The sequence below is a fragment of the Lissotriton helveticus genome, chromosome 3_2, assembly GCF_964261635.1.
Source record: "Lissotriton helveticus chromosome 3_2, aLisHel1.1, whole genome shotgun sequence".
Classification (NCBI taxonomy): domain Eukaryota; kingdom Metazoa; phylum Chordata; class Amphibia; order Caudata; family Salamandridae; genus Lissotriton; species Lissotriton helveticus.
In genome coordinates, this window is record NC_136062.1 from 39,342,445 (window position 1) to 39,359,526 (window position 17,082).

At 43.8% G+C, this 17,082-nt stretch overlaps 1 protein-coding gene across 6 annotated transcripts in view; it reads left to right on the forward strand.

Moving 5' to 3' along the window:
- The window catches only part of FAM227B (family with sequence similarity 227 member B), a 3,234,040-nt gene that overhangs the window by 1,764,008 nt on the left and 1,452,950 nt on the right, over positions 1–17,082 (forward strand). The gene's annotated exons all lie outside the window — the stretch shown is intronic.

A 17,082-nucleotide genomic window follows, 5' to 3' on the forward strand; every position in this document is an offset into this window, starting at 1 on the left:
AACTTTACATCTGGGGCAATAGTATAATCTTGTGCCCATCTTTGATAGTTTCGCCGGTGTCCAATACACTCTATAGGTAATGTAATGTAATATAATGTAATGTCACTGTCTGTGACATGGTGTAAGAATCGCACCAAATTTTTCGAATTTCCTCCCTGTTTTCTATAAGAACAGTACCCCAAAGATTCTCCAACTCGGAATCCAAACAGGCCCCTGCTTCTATAAAGGCGTTATACCAGAAGGAGACCTCCCGCTTCCATAAGCTCACTCTAGAGATAGAATCCGAAGGAATACTATCTTCTTCATAACCCCATGATTGTGTTGTCCACCAAGCAGAGAGCTGGTAAAACTTAAATCTCGTTAAAGTCCCATTTGTCAAATTGGAGAGGGACTCCCAGCTCATAAGCTGTGAGCTTTTACATAAGTCCTTCCACAGCCTGATACCCGCTAATTTTTTAAGCGGCTGAGACAGTTGGTCTAACAGACAATCAGTGGTCCCAGGGGAATCCTAAATCGGGGCCTGCAGGGTGTAATAGGATATCCCCAGTATTCTCCTAATATGTCCCCAATTTTTAAGAGCAGTCAGCAGTATCTTAAGGCGGACCTTTAGGTAAAATTTGGGGTCCCCAAACTTATAAAGAAAGAATTCCTGTCCTTGCGGTAGATCATATGACATTGCCCTAAATAACATGCCCTGCGCAGAAGAATCTAGTTTATTAGCCAAAATTCTAAAATTCTTAAAATGGAAGGCATAACAGTAGGAAAGTAGGTCAGGTAAGGCTAAACCTCCAATCTTCAGCCCTCTCCTTAACTTCTTCCACGCTATCCTGGTTTTTTTTGTTGCCCAAATGAAAGAACCAATCTTCCCTTGAAGACTGGCAATATCTTTAAAGTTAAAGGGTAATGGAATTGTGTTGAACAGAAAGGTTATTTTCGGTAGGATCGTCATCTTTACAAGATTAACTCTCCCATAGATATTCAATGGCAAGCTCCCCCATTTTAGTAATAGCTTACAAACTTCCTTTGATACCTTCTGCTAAGTAATCTTTGGTATATCCATCAATTTCTGGATTATATAAATCCCTAGATATCTCATCTGTTCTTTAGCTCCCTGTATGATATCTGTATTATTCCATCCCATTACCTCAGTTTTTTCTCTATTAATCATGTATCCAGATATTTTACCGAATTCCTCAGCCAATTCAAATAACCATGGGATTGCGTCAATGTGGTTTGAGGTATAAAGAAGAAGATCATCTGCATATAGGGCTGTTTTAAGCTCCAAGTCCGCCAATTTAAAAGGTAAAATGCTTAGATCCATTCTAAGTGGGCACACAAGATGTTCAATGTAAACATTAAACAATAAGGGGGATAGGGGGCAACCCTGCCTGGTGCCTCTAAGTATACTAAACCACCCCGTAAGAGCACCATTAACTAAAACTTTCGCCCTGGGATTCAGATACAAAGATTTAACGGCTCGTATGAAATTTAATGGGAAGCCAAACTTATCCATGGTCTCCCATAAGTACTCCCAGTTAACCTGATCGAACGCCTTAGCGGCGTCGATTGCAATGATGGTAAGTGGCAACTTGCTCTCCTCCGCAAGATCAATTGCGCCGATCACCTGAACGGTAAGCTCATTAAGCTGCCTCTCTGGTATGAACCCTCTCTGGTCCGGGTGAATAATTGTTTTGATGATTTTGACCATCCTAGTGGCCAATATACCTGAGAAGATCTTCAAATCCGAATTTAAAAGGGAGATCGGCCTATATGATTCAATTTTTTTTAGGGTCTTTATTTTGTTTGTGTATTAGTGCTACCGTCACTTCTGACCAAGATGGAGGAATACTTTCGCCTTGTATAAATATTTTATTGAGAAGTTTTTTCAATATTGGCACCATCTTCTCTAAAAGGCTAGAATAGACTTCAACTGGTAAACCGTCGGGGCCGGCGGCTTTGCCCCTGCTCATTTTCCTCAACTGATCACTGATCTCCCCTTCCGATATATCGGAAGCTAGAAAGCCCTTATCAGATTCGGACAATTGGGGTATATCTCTACTATCTAACCAGGTCCTAACTTCACCTGGTCTGTGAATGGTATCATCTTGATATAGACCCTGCATGAAAGACCTTGCCTCCTCTCTGATTTTATCATCCTCTGATAACAATACACCTGACGCCCTTTGTATTTAAGCTCTTAATGTTATTTCTTACCCTTTCTGTTCTTGATTTCCAAGCCAGGAGGGAGCCGCATTTTTCACCGTAGGCAAAGTTCTGTAGTTTGCTTGCCTCCCACCTGTCCTTCATGATCTTATCTGTTCTGGCATTAAGCTCCGCCTGTAAACTCACCAACTCCTTCTCCAACTGAGGGATAAGCCCCCTGGCTGACAGAGCTGCTTGTTGCAATTCCAGCTCCTTTTCCTTAATATTCTTAAGAGCCTCTAATTCTGTTTCCTTACTAGACTTCCTTTTGTGGAACATCATGGAGCTCAAGAACCCCCTCAGATACGCTTTGAAGGTTTGAACTATCATTTAACTCCGCCTTCACCCTTTCATCCAACAACAAGGTCCTTTCCAAGGTCCACCTTTTCTCAGTGTTCTTCATCCCGAGGCTGAGGACCAGCTCCACCGCAGAACGGTTTGAAATAATCGCTGGGATATAACTAATGGACACTACCTCTGTGAGCAGACCCTGATCTAATAAAAAGTAACCGAATTCCCTAGCAGTATGATTTTTTACTCTCCAAATGTCTAGCAAGTTATATTCCTTCATAACATTCCTAAGCACAGAAAGTGTTCTAGTTGGTGCACCATATCTCGCTTTAGAGGTCCGGTCTAGTTGTTTATCAAATACTAGGTTGAAATCACCACCCAATATAACTGGGGCAGACGTATGCAACAGGCAGGTCTGATGTTTCAGGAGCGGACCAGAGCTGTCTTCATTGGGCCCATAATACACAGCACAGGTGATCGGCGAACCACATATGGACAGAGTTGCCACCAACCATCTCCCTGACTGATCAGATTCACACTTCTTTATCTTGATCCCCTTATTTGCCCTTACCACTATTGCAACACCTCTCGTGCACCCTCTCTGTTTGGAACATAACACTTCCTGTGCCCAACCTAACCTACAAAAAATGTGTTTACATTCAATAGCTTCCAGATGAGTTTATTGTAACAAGATAATATGTGCTTCACTTTTCCTTAAAAATTCACAAACCCGGAGTAACGTCCTACCTCCGCCTAGTCCGTTCACATTCCAGGAGAGGAATTTTATCTTAGGTGACCTACTCATTTCCTAATGAAACATGACCTGCCCATGTATATCTTCCATCTAGAGCTAAGCATAAAAAAACCTTCTTTAACCTTGTATGAGGACAAGTTTTCCAAATTCTCCCCCCCACACCCCTCCCTCCCCTGAGGAACCCACCCCTGAGATTTGGCGTTAGAACCGCCTTTTAAGAACCCTCCTTGAGCGGCACAGCATCTTGTCTCATCAGAATCAGGGAAAGAAAGAAGAGACATTCCAGAAAGAAAAAAAAACGTTATCCCATCTTCCTTCTATCTTATTCCTCTGCCGTTTCATCCAACCTCCTTTCTCCTACCCTATTTTCCCCTTCTCCTCCTTACATTACATTCCCTTTACCCTTCACTCTCTCATCTGGGACAGAAGGTCATCAACATCTTCCGGCTGGCTGCAATTATACATTTTATTTTTCCACATTATCTTCAATAATGCAGGAAATTTCATTTGGACCTGTGCCCCGAGTGATGTTAATTCAGACATCATAGAGCCTAACTCCCATTGCCTCTGCGCTGTTCTTGCATTTCTTTCAGCTCGTTAGATGAATATAGGAGTTAAATTTGATGACTTGTTTGCAATTGACTCATTTCATAAGGCATTTGCAGATTATGTCTCCAATTGCGAGCCTTCTACATTGGAGATCAACAGGACACCTGCCACATACATTTGGAAAAGAAATTGGGGTCACATTCCAACAAAGCACCAGCCTTATCATTCTCAAAGTGTGTGCGCCCAGTCAAGCTAAGAGAGAGTACTGCGTTTTTGGTTTTATTTTATTCTTTTCAATTGCAGTTGAATTGTTTCACTTCAGCGATACCTCTATTCTAAACACAATCCACATGTATGAGGATCTAACAGGCTTACAAAGAGCAGTAAAACACAGACAAAAAACAATAAAAATGATTTCCCCAAGATCTCACTTTTTTTAAACAACATATCTTACCACCTAAAATAGAAAAACAAAAAATATGAGTATCTTGTTAACCGAATTGTTAAAAAGCTAAAGAAATGCAGTGCTTTGAACAAAGGACAAGACCAGGAATATAATTAACATTAGCTTCATGCGGCCAACAATAATAAAGATCTAAGGATTGGTATTTTGGTGCCTGGGAAAGCTCATACCCCTTAATATGCATGTTCCCCTGTTCTTACCTTCACATTTCAATCCACCACTCTTAAGCTTCTTGAATCAATGATTGGGAATCTGAGACCTACAGAAATTAATTTCAATGATTCCATGTGTTAATTTCTTCTGGATTCATATGTGTATGAATTGATGTGTGGAAAAAACTATTGCCAAGAAATCTTGGGATAATAAAGTGGACAAACTAAAGCCATGGACAAATGAATCCAAGAACATGTACCACTGATATTTAATGTAGATTAAAAAAATACTAGCCTGGCTTGCTGTTTACATTCCTATAGGCCAATTTCCTGAACAACACATTTTAGGTGGAAATTAATTCCATCCTTTCACCTGTGTGGTGGGAGGTGGAAACCCCCAAAACACCTGAATTGTACCTTTAGTGTATTGAACCAAGTCCAGGTGGATAGAAGACATCCTTAAACATCAGATTTACACGGTGTGAGGAGAAGTAAATCTCACTTGTGTCATATCAATTATAAATCTATTTCACATACCTTTATGCATGATATTTGACCTCTATCATTTCAGGTTCAGTTTATGAACATCTTATTTGCTGGTTATTTTCAACATTATTCCAGATTAGCTTCTGATAGATACTGAAAGTTACTTGCTGTCTTGTAAGAGTGATAACGCATACACCACTGAGTGAAGGACGAACGATAGCTGCATAGAAGGCAGGCATCATCTGTTTAAGACACTATTTGTGCAGTGTAACTAACAGATAAACTTGAGATACAATAGGAGGAGTACTGGATCTGAGAGCCCGAAATACGTTTTGATCATCAGTATAATGTAGGGTCTTCCAAAGGTAGGACTAATGGGGAAGACTAGATGGGCACTGCAAGGCCTTATTTGCTGACATTCGCTATATGTTTATAGTTTTGTTTCCATTATGTTTTCCTTTACTAAAGTGTACGTTTCTCTCAGACATGAAACCATTATCGATTGGGAGCTGGAAAAGGGAATTATTCATGTTTTAATGTAAATATTCCAAATGCATGGTTTTATTTTGGTAGTTAAGTATAGGTCCGGTTTCATTATTTCTTCTTTAATACATAGTAGTGTAAAATATTGTTACCATATCAAAAACGGACTTGTCCTAACAACTCCTATTTAAATGTAACCGGTATTATTGATAAACACTTATAATGAAGATTTACTGCCCCGAAAAATCTTGAAACATACAGCGTTTTTCTCAAATACAAGTTTTTGAAAGTTGTTTAAATATTTTTAAGGAGTTCACTATTCATTAACCTAGCTACGTGAAACATTGATTTCACTTGAACATAATGGAATCCTGTAATTTGTTGAAATCAAATGAAATCATACTAATAAAAACTTACATTCGGGCTTCATCATTCATGGTTTGCGAGGTGCATTTTTTAATAGTGGCATCATTACACGTGTAAAATGTGTACGTGAACCAGATGGGTAGAAAGTAAGACTGGTTTACGTCACTTTACCCTACTATGTACTACATTAAATAAAAATAAAAATATGGCAAAGAATGGGTCTCTTGTTTTCTGGTATTGCCAAAAAACCCTTTGCATTTTGTAGAACATCTGGGTTTGCATATGTTGTTGTCTGCTATCACAAATGTATGCTAAAGGGCAGGTTTATGTGTGTTTCTTAGCATATCTAACTGGCCAAGTAGGTGAACATCAACAAACGTTAATGTTTATGGATAGTCAAATGCCACTTTGAGGTTGTTTCCGAGGCTGGAAACATAAGGCACTAGGGGCCAGATGTAGGTGGCCAAATAGCGAGCGCTAACGCTGAAATTCATAGAATTTCAGCGTTTGCAATCGCTATTCGGGTGCGAGCAATGTAGGTGAATTTAAATCTACTAGCAAAATAGGGAATCGCAAAATTGCGATTCCATATTTTGCTCTTGCATATAAGGAATCATAAATTGCGATTCCTTAAATGCAATGTAAGTAGCACAAAAGAATCGCTAATTACCACCACTTCAAGTTGTTGGTAATTAGCGATTTTCTTTAAAAAAGCACTTTTTTGCTTTTTTTAGAGTGCCATGTGGCACACATTCATGCTCTTAGACACCCTGGCACCCTTAAAATAGCGCCCACTATTTGCGATTCACTAATAGCGAATCACAAATGGAAAATATGTTCCCATTCATTCCTATGGGCCTCCAAGCCCATAGGAATGAATTGGTAGGTATTCCTTATTAGCAAACCTCAATTTGCGATTAGTTCTTAAGGAATATGAAGGATTCGCTAATATTTTAGTGATTCCTACCTACATTCAATTTTGCGAGTCCCTAATAGCGAATCGGTAAAATTCACTATTAAGGATTTGCAAATTTGATTTTACCTACATCTGGCCCGAGGTTCTTTCAGCGACAGAGTAAACACATTTCCAGTGTGGTAATTGGGAGTTTGAGAAAAAATTTCTCTATTCGAACATTCGACCAACATTTGTGCAAACATTCACATTTATATTGACTGTTTGCATTAACATTGTGTACGAGCTTATTGGTACACAATTCTAAATTCAGTAGCAGTAGAAAAAAGATGACGTAGCACACAAGTGGCAATTATGATTCAACTTGTACTGCACATGCTTTGTCATAATTATGGCATGTTTTTTGCATTTATCAAGCCTCCTCTTGAGCTTTAGAGATCATTTATTTGCATTGATAAGAATACATGATGCACTCGTCTTTACAGTAGAATGGCATTTTATGTAGTTCCTACTCTCAACTGCACCTTGGTAAATATTTAAATTCCGTGCCCGATTCCCAATCAGGTATTTCTTTTGGTCCATCTCATACATCAAAATGTAATTTTCGTTGCTTTTGCTCTGTTTAGGTCCGGCATAGAGACAGCTTAAGCCTCTCACATATGCTTGCAATAAAATAAAATTACTACTGCAGTTGTTTGCTAATGCCAGACCTGTTAGGTTTGCCAATGCTTATTTTTAGTGAAACGTAGCAGCTTCAAACAAATGTCAATTTTGGTTTGCTGTAAAAAGTCAAAGTTTAAAGATGACTTATACAATTGTAACTGCCTTCGATGTATTTGCACTATCAGAACCTCTTTCAGAGGTACATGGGTGAGTAGGGGGTTCCTGTGTCCAATCGTGGGGGTTGTGGTCTCTTACTCCTGGTGTCCCAGGGACCGGCGTGCTATGGATCCCAAGTAATGAGGCCAAGTACTGCCCTTTGCACTACTTGACTGTTAGTGGTAGTGCTAAGTGCTAAATTTGTACGAGTCCACAACTGGCCTCGAACAGTCTTACTTGACCTGATGGCAGGCAGTGAATGTTGGCCTCATCTCTACTGGCTCCAGTCTTATCCAGATGATGCGTCAGCACTTTTCAGTCTCCAGATGGCCCACATTGTTGTTGGGTGTCCTTCTCCACAGCTCCTTGCAATCGGTAAGTGTTCCTCACGGCAGCTGGGGCACAATCATACAGGGCAATGGCCCTTACTTCACGGTGCTCCCTCCTGGCTTACGTGGGTCACTGACTGGCTCATTAGAAGGGCAATGGCCCTTACTTCATGGTGGCAAACAGGGGTTGCCAACTGTTACCCATGCACATCACACAAACATCCCATTATGCACATGCAAGTATCATATGCTGCCCAGAGCTGCACACAATCACCCCATAGCAAAATGTTGGGTTAAGTATACAACAGCAGAACTTTAATGAGTGGGCGTGTAGGCACCACTCCAGTGACACAGGTAAGAAGGTCAATTCATACGACTTATTACCAGTAAACACATAACGAGTATGATGCCACCTCCAAACTAGTAGCCCTGTGAGTAGTCCAAACTGTGAGGGTAGCGCCCCTCCCTGTCAAAGAAGACCGCATTACCTAGATACAGTCCTAGGACATAGCACGTGGCATGGCAAAATTAGTACCAGGGAACCAGATATCCATGCAGCTGGGGTTTATCCATCCTAACAGCTAGAAACATTTGGCAGGAAGAAGGAGATAATGTGACAAATGATGGAATGTGTGGGAAGTCACTAAGCATACCACTTTGTAATAATCACCTAATATCCTTATATTGGTAATGAGTTTATTTTCAAGTCAAGTCAAAAGAAGTCTTTATTCGATTATTCATCTTAAAAGACATGCTACACATCCAACATTATATCTTCATTTCTAAAGTGCACAGCAATTTGTTTAAAAAAATAACTTAATGTGAAGTTAAAAACATGAACTAAGACATAATTAAATCATTTATACACGACTTCATTTGCAGAGTTAAAAATTAAACATGATAGAAAAAAGACAGTTAATACAAAATGACACAGTCTAGTTGGGACCTTATTGCTTAGTTAACTGGGAACTTAGTGCGAGTTAATCAACCTCAAGCATAGAGTCCAAGCCCAACCTAGGTATTTTGCAACCCCTATTACTATCAAGGGCGATAGATCAGATTTTAGGATTCAACAGGCTATGGATGCTGAACGAGTGCCCAGGCTTCTACATAGTGGACGAAACCACTTCTTCCTAGGGGCAGCATACAGGGGGCAAACAAAAAGAAAATGACACACACTTTCACCCTGCCTAATACACAGTGGACAGTGCTCTGGCCCTCCCTTACCCCATGATGTAGTTAGGCACCTCAGTGGTAACGAGCCAACTCTCAGTTGATGGAAAAGTTTGCGATCCAGGGGCTTGGTGATGACATCCCAGTACTTTTCAAAGGAAGAGACATCCTTCAAAAGAACAAATGTCGTTGTTAAAGAACTTCCTGTCATTTCCGAGTGTCTTTTACCCACAACCCATTCCCAGTATAAATTTCTCAGCTCCTTTTTGGGTGGAAAGGTGGCCGAGTCAGGGTTGTGCCATAATTCACCAAGTCCCATGGCGCACAGAGTGGATCTTACCCCTTTGAACCATCCTAATTTATCAGAGCCCAGAAAATTCCTTACCTCTAGGCATGCTTTGGCGTAGAGCAGCAGCTCAGGTGTAGTCCACAAGCGCCGCCAAAGTGCTAGAGGTCTGAATCTCGCTAGGTCTTCCACTGGTTGGCACCCTAGGTCATACAAAAGCGGGATGCGCGGAGATGATTTCAGTAGTCCAATCGCCGCCCTAAGAAATTTATTTTGAGCCACCTTTAGGGGATCCAGGTTACTGAAGCCCCAGAGCTCTGCTCCATACAGATCAGAGGGCAAAATTTTTGTGCCGTAAATTTTCATGAGCGGGGAAATTGGCCGAGTATAGGAGCTTTTATGTTCTTTAAGGAGAGCTCCTCCAATTTGCGCATGTTTTAGTGCCAAGAGCTACTTGCGGTTTCCAACTAAGGTTTTCACTAAAAGTGACACCTAAGTATGTGAATAGCGTAGTCTGCTGAAGGGTGGTGCCACCCATTGTAACCCTGGCAGCAGTTGGAGATGTTCCTCTCAGCACCATAAACTTTGTTTTGGAAATGTTAACCTCCAGCTCATGCTCGCGGCAAAACAACACAAATCTTGACAGGGCCTGCTGGAGACCCTGCCTCATCTTAGATATTAACAGGGTGTCGTCCGCGAACATGAGCAGAGGCACTTTCATCCCCGCCAGTGTGGGAGCATCCGTGGGGTGGTTCACAAAATAATTGGTGACCCCATTAATAAATAGGGAAAACAAAGTAGGGGCCAAAACACACCCTTGTCTAACACCTTTAGAAACTGGGAATCTATCCGTAACCTCCCCAGGCTTACCCCAACGTACTTGTGCAAAAGTGTGGGCATGTAAATTCACTAAAAGTCGCACCAGAACAGCGGGCATTCCCAGCTTCAATAGGCATTCCCACAGCTTGGACCTAGGAACGAGGTCGAATGCGGACCTTAGGTCCACAAAAGCTACGTACAGCTTGCCCTTCCCAAAAACAACTGTCTTCCAATATAGGAGCACAAAGCGTAATGCTTGGTCGAGAGTGCTCACATGGGACCGGAAGCCTGCCTGCAGAGGTGTGAGAATATCATAATCCTGAATCCATTCCTGAATCCTACCTAATACGAGGCGGGCTATTATTTTTTGCACTGCATCAATGAGGCTGATCGGTCGGTAGTTTGAGGGAACCGAGCGATCGCCTTTCTTATAAATTGGTAGAATTTCTGCCCCGTACCAGGAGTCTGGGACCTTTGCACCCAACGCAAGAGCATTTGCCAAATGGCAGATGTACGGGGCCCAGAGATCCTGATCCTGCAGAAATACATCAGCAGGAATACAATTGGGGCCAGGTGCTTTACCTCTCGGGATTGATGTCATAATATTTCTAACCTCAGAAATAGAAAACGTGAGAGATTCCTCAGGGATGGAGCATGGGAGGTCAACCAAAACAACATTGTTACTCCTGAATTGTTCCTCAAAAAATCTTACCCACTGTTGTTGACCAACATGTTTATTTTCACACCTGCACTATATAGTGGTTTTTGATTCCTGTGAATTTGACCCCGACCCCCCCTTTTGAAGTTAATTCCTTTTGATTGCTATATTGTGATGATTTTAATTAATCAAGCAATAAACATTAAACTTGAACTTGAAACTGTAACTTGAAATAAAAATGTTTTGTTTTTCTTTTTTGATTAGGTAACTCATTTGTTAAATGTGAGAAGTATGTTGTAGTCTATAGGCTCAAATCACAGCTGAGTTACACAAAAGAGTACCAGTCATTTGAGTGATTGGAAAACCCTACACTTTATTTCACTGCAAGTCATAAATCAGTTGCAACTTTACTATGTAAAAATTAATTGTTTTTGTATGTTTGTAATGTACCAGTATATTAATGGATGCTTTGCAAGTGAAAACATAAATGTGGCCCAGTCAGAAAATGAAATTTTGAACATGCACTAATAAACATTCATTCTCCCATTTAGTCCTTCAACGCAAAAGTCAAATTCCATGTTATTACAAAAGTAACTAGCGTGACAAATAGCACTTACTGCCCACAGATTGCACTATACAATGCAGAGGGAAACAACTTTGCTAATACTACAACACCTATATAGACTGATTGTGTCTCAACGCACACATTTAACACGGGTACCCTGGTCTGGGTCAATACCATGCGTGGAATTTTCTCTCCTCATTTTTCAAACTTCGCAAGTTCTATATTTTGCAAAGTTTTAAAAACTTCACTCACCTCTAGCCTCATGACCCAATAAAACTTAGGTTTTTGTGATTAATAGTCCCTCGCCACAATCAACAAATGTTTATAAACAGCACATTACAATCTGCATGTCTCTATATATTAATTAATAGTGTATATTCAAAACTCTATGACCACATCGAAAGTGACCTTGAAGGAGTTAAATCTGTTATGCATTTTAAAATGGCTTTTTATTTTTGGCATGGATTCGACTCTGCAATCCATGTTAAAAGACTTTAAACATGGGAAATAACTGTGAGGATTTTTTCATGCCCAACCTCATCCTCGGACTTACAAGTTCATGTGAATATATTTTTCATAAATTAGATAAATAAACCTAAATGCGTCATGGTTAGATGTGATCAGAAAATCATTACATCTTGCACAGCTAATTCAAAGCTCAGATATGAGCCTTAAATGAAAAGACGATTGACTGCCATAATTTTGTAGAGATCTTCAAACTAGTAAAACAGTCATAAACACTGCTATACATGATTGAATTTATCTGAAAGCCCTCCAAGAAGAAACTTAAAATGTCAGCAATGCATTACAGTTTAAAAAGTGATGATTCATTGGTTTGCCAGCTGTTGTGCTTGGTTCCCCGCCTTATCTCCAGCAAAAAAAATGTTAGCTTGGGAAAATTAGAAAATTCTTTAATCAACATCTACTAATTTGAATGTGCACTCCACGTTTTAAATCAAAAGGTGAACTCACAAAGATTATTGCATTCACAAAAAGCTTTTAAAGGCATATGTCTTACGAAGATCATCATATATGACTGCATAACTTGAAGGCGGCTCAAAATCCAGAACCCTCTCTGCTAGACACGCCGATACAAAAATGATTCTAGTGGAGTGTGTGTAATACGCCGAAGTATCTCATAAGCACTGTGTACCTTATGCATATGGAGGTAAAGGAAGTGAATATTAAAGCAGGCAAATGTCAGATGCTTTGTCCATGCATTCCAAAAAATGTCAGCACATACATGGCGGGGTACTTACAGATCAGTTTAACAATGCCCTTGCCACACCTTTGGAGACATATATATTTCAGACAAACAGATCTTTTATAAGTAGGGTAAAATGTGGGCCAAAGCACAGCACAGAAACAAGATGAATTTAGGAATGGGTGCCATGCATGGAATGTCTTCATGAAAAGAAAGAAGAAAATATTAGAATACATATCGGAAAGAAATAGTCAGTTATAGATTCCTTACCTTAGAATTACCCCCAGGCGTTAGACTGGATCCGCAAAGTTTTTCGTCAGCAGTACCCCTGCGCGTCCGAAGGTGGCATCGGTCGACTCCGCGTTCGTCGTCGGAGTCATGGTCGCCAGGATGACATCACGGTAACTACATAGACGCCACCCTCACGTACTAACGTCAGTTCTTTCTTTGTCCGTGCCAGCAAGCGCAGATCCTGAGAGAGCGGTACCTTCAGCCTCTTTTAGGCTGACTTTTTCTTGACTTGATTTTGTTTTTGAGTCCATCAATTCGGCTTCAAGGCCTGCGGTGCCTGTAACTGATTAATGTCTGTGACGAATCCGCACCACATGTGCCTCTACTGCCTGGAGCACGACCATGACCCCAAGTCATGCTCTGACTGTTGAACCATGGTCCTGAAGTCTTTGTGGGAGGGGTCCTGAAAGCTACTCGAGGCCCTGCAGTCGCCTCCGCATCGCTCGAGGTCCCGGTCGTGTGGAGGTCGAGGGACTAATTGCGGAGGCATCATTACTCTTCTTCCAAGTCTTCACACTCAGGGTCAGGTAAGTCGAAGCATAAGAAGAAGTCGAAGAAGTATCGTCGCTCTTTGACTTCCCCTCGTCCATCGGCCGGCGCGAAGAAGTTCTGAGGGTGGTGCCCCTCCCGCGGCTCTGCGAGCAGAGTCTACATGGCCGACTATGGCGTTCCCTCTCTTCCCAGGACTGGAAGTGACCCCTGCACAGCTTCGTCAGTTAGCCGGCGTTGACCATGGCTTCTGCTCCGATGTGGACACGGAGCAGGACAGGCGGTGACCCACTCCGGATCCGGCGCCAATGGGTACTTTTGTGCCTGTGTTCCACCCTGGCACTTTTCAGCCAGATTGGCAGCCAGAGGAGGAGGGTGAGGAAGACTAGGAGGGGTCTGGAGACCCTTTGCCTGACCAGTCGCATTATGATCCGGACTGGAGAGAGGAACTGGGGGATGCCAGTGGTTTGGATACATCCCCAGACCATGGCATGTTGTCTCCTCCTACCGTGGCTATGGGGGAGGGAGCATCATATGCAGTGGTGTTGCAAAGGGCCGCCACCCGCCCGGGCAACCCCACTTTTCTCCACCAACACCCCACCCCTGAGAGCTTGGTGGTCCAAGCCTCGACATCCAAAGGCGCATTTCCTAACACTCCACCTGATAGGGAATCCAAGAAGCTGGACCAACTTGGGAAGAAGATGTTTTCTTCCTCCAGCTTGGGACTGCGGTAGATAAACACCGCATGTTAGTTGGGCTGTTATTCCCACTCGGTGTGGGATACAGTGGCGCAAGTGCTGCCCCAGTGCCTGGAGGAGGCCCGGACTGCGCTCTCCCATGCAGTTGCCAAGGGGAGAGATACAGCAAAGTTTACCATCTGCTGTGGACTGGAAACCGCTGACTCACTGGGTAGGAAGATTTCAACATCGTTAGCCCTTCGACGCTACGCCTGGCTGAGGTTGACTGGTTTTTCTGGGGATATCCAGAACAACCTGATGGATATGCCCTTTGATGGCCGTCGCCTGTTAGGCGGCAAAGCAGGCAGTGCTCTAGAGCGCTTCAAAGACTCTCGGGCTGCGGCCAAGTCCTTGGGCCTCTCCACCACATGTCCTGCACTGTCTGCTTTTCACCCCTTTTATGGCTAAGGAAGGGGTGCTCCACCACGTTGCTTCCAGGGCCACAGGCCGGTGCAAGCTGTTCAGTCCCGGTATGGCAGGGGATGAGGGAACCACCGCCATGGTTCTGGGGGCCAGCGGGAAGGCCAGTCCACCACCGTCACCTCTGCAGCAGCCTCCAAACACTCCTAGTCCGACCGTTCAGACCCATTACCCGCCAGTGGGTGGCAGGACTCACCATCATCTCCCCCACTGGGGTACCATCACGTCAGACAGGTGGGTTTTGCAGATAGTCCAAAGGAGCTACTCCCTCCCCTTCGAGACTATCCCCCCAGCCATGCTACCTCAGTACCATCAAATGATGGGAGATCATCAGGTCCTTCTCCAACAGGAAGTTACGGTTCTCTTGGTCATAGGAGCCATCGAACGAGTGCCCCAGAAGTAGGTTGTGGTTGCTATTCCCACTACTTTCTGGTGCCCAGGAAGGACAAGGGCCTGCATCCTATCTTGGCTCTCAGGAAGGAGAAGTTCAAAATGTTGACCATGGCTCAGGTCCTGTCTGCCCTCGACCCTGGAGACTGGATGGTAGCGTTGGACTTGTAGGACACTTATTTTTACATCCCGTCCTCCTGCCGGCCCACCGGCGTTACCTGCGGTTCACAGTAGGCCATAAGTATTTTCAGTTTACTGTGCTCCCCTTTGGCCTTACCAGGGCCCCTCGGGTGTTCACGAAAGTGATGGCGGAGGTCGCAGCTCATCTGCGTAGATCAAGGGTTCCAGTATTTCGATGACTGTTTTTTGAAGACGGGCTCGCCCCAGGTAGTCGTCTCTCACCTCAAGACTACGGCCGACCTCCTGCATTCGCTGGGGTTCTCCATCAATGTGCCGAACTCACACCAATCTTCCTCTCAGAAGCTCCTTTTCATCGGAGCGGTTCTGGACACAACACAGTTTCGGGTCTATCCTCCCGAACAGCGAGTCTGGTATATTTGGGCTATGATTCCGATCTTTCAGCCTCTATCCCGGGTTTCGGTCAGGATGACCCTCCGGCTACTGGGCCTGATGGCCTCCAGCATCATGCTGGTGGATCATTCCAGATGACATATGCAGGCTCTGCAGTGTGACCTGAAGTTCCAGTGGGAACAGCATTAGGGGAACCTGTCCAATTGCATCCAGATGTTGGAGGGCACTGCACGCCAACTGCAGTGGTGGCTCACGAACCAGGATTGGGTCGACGGCAGAGCCCTCTCCCTTCCTCAACCAGAGTTCACAGTGGTGAACAATGCATCACTTCTGGGATGGCCACATGTGGGAGGTGGAGATCAGAGGCCTCTGGTCTCCGGTGGAGACCAGGCTCCATATCAACCTTCTGGAGCATCGGTCAATTCGTCTTGCACTCAAAGCATTCCTTCCCTTTGTCCGGCGAAGAGTTGTGCATGTGTTCACCGACAACACCACTGCCATGTGGTACTGCAACAAACAGGGCGAAGTGGGGTTGTGGGCCCTATGTCGAGAGGCTCTCCGTCTCTGGACATGGCTGGAAAATCGGGTATATCCCTGGTGGTTCAACCCCTGGCAGGTTCTCTGAACGCCAGGGCGTACAAACTCAGCCTCAGGTGCATGATGGATCACGAATGGCGTCTTCACTCAGAGGTGGCGCAAGGTCTCTTTCAACAGTGGTAAGAGCCTTGGTTAGATCTATTCGCCACCGAAAAGAATGTGCAATGTCAGCAATTCTGCATTTTGGAATTTCCAAGGCGGCACTCGCTAGGAGTCGAGTTTTGTCGCGAGTGGAGTTGCGGTCTTCTATACGCCTTTTCGCCTATTCCACTTCTGCCCAGCGTGCTGAAGAAGATCAAGCGCGACCTGGCCCAAGACATTCTTGTGGCTCCAGATTAGGCACGAAGATTCAGGTATCCCGAGCTGCCCAACATGGCCATCGTTCCTCTAATACGACTGCCTCTTCGGGCGGATCTTCTGTTGCAGCAGCAGGGGACGGTTCTCCACCCGAACCTGTCCAGACTTCACCTCCTTGTGTGGAGATTGAACAACGACAGTTGACGTCATTTGACCTGCCTCCCAAAGGCTGTGATGTTATCTTGGCAGCCAGGCATCCCTCCACTAAGACGGTATACGCCTGCAGATGGAACAAATTTGTGGCATGGAGTACAGCAAAGGATGTGGATCCCCTTTCCGCCCCTCTTTCTGAGGTACTCTTGTTCTACCTTTCTTTGGCCCAGCAGGGGTCTGCTCTGGGCACTCTTAAGGGTGTCCTCTCGGCCATTTTAGTCTTCCTTAGGCATCCTGATCAGCCTTCTCTTTTCAAGTCCCCTGTTGTAAATAGCTTTCTTAAGGGCATTACTCATCTTTTTCCTCCTGTTCCCTTCATAATGCTTCAGAGGGACTTGAACTTGATTCTTACCTATCTTATGTGTGCTCCCTTTGAGCTGCTACATACCTGTCCTCTCAGGCTTCTCACTCCGAAAACGGCCTTTCTGGTGGCCATCACCTCTCCACGAAGGGTGAGTGAGCAACAAGCTCTTTCTTCCAAGCCTCCCTTTCTGGCTGTCCATCCGGAAAAGGTCATTCTTAGAACTAGACCTCCTTTTCTTCCCAAAGTGGGTACTTCTTTCCACATTGGCCAAACCATCACTTTGCTCACCTTCTTTCAACCG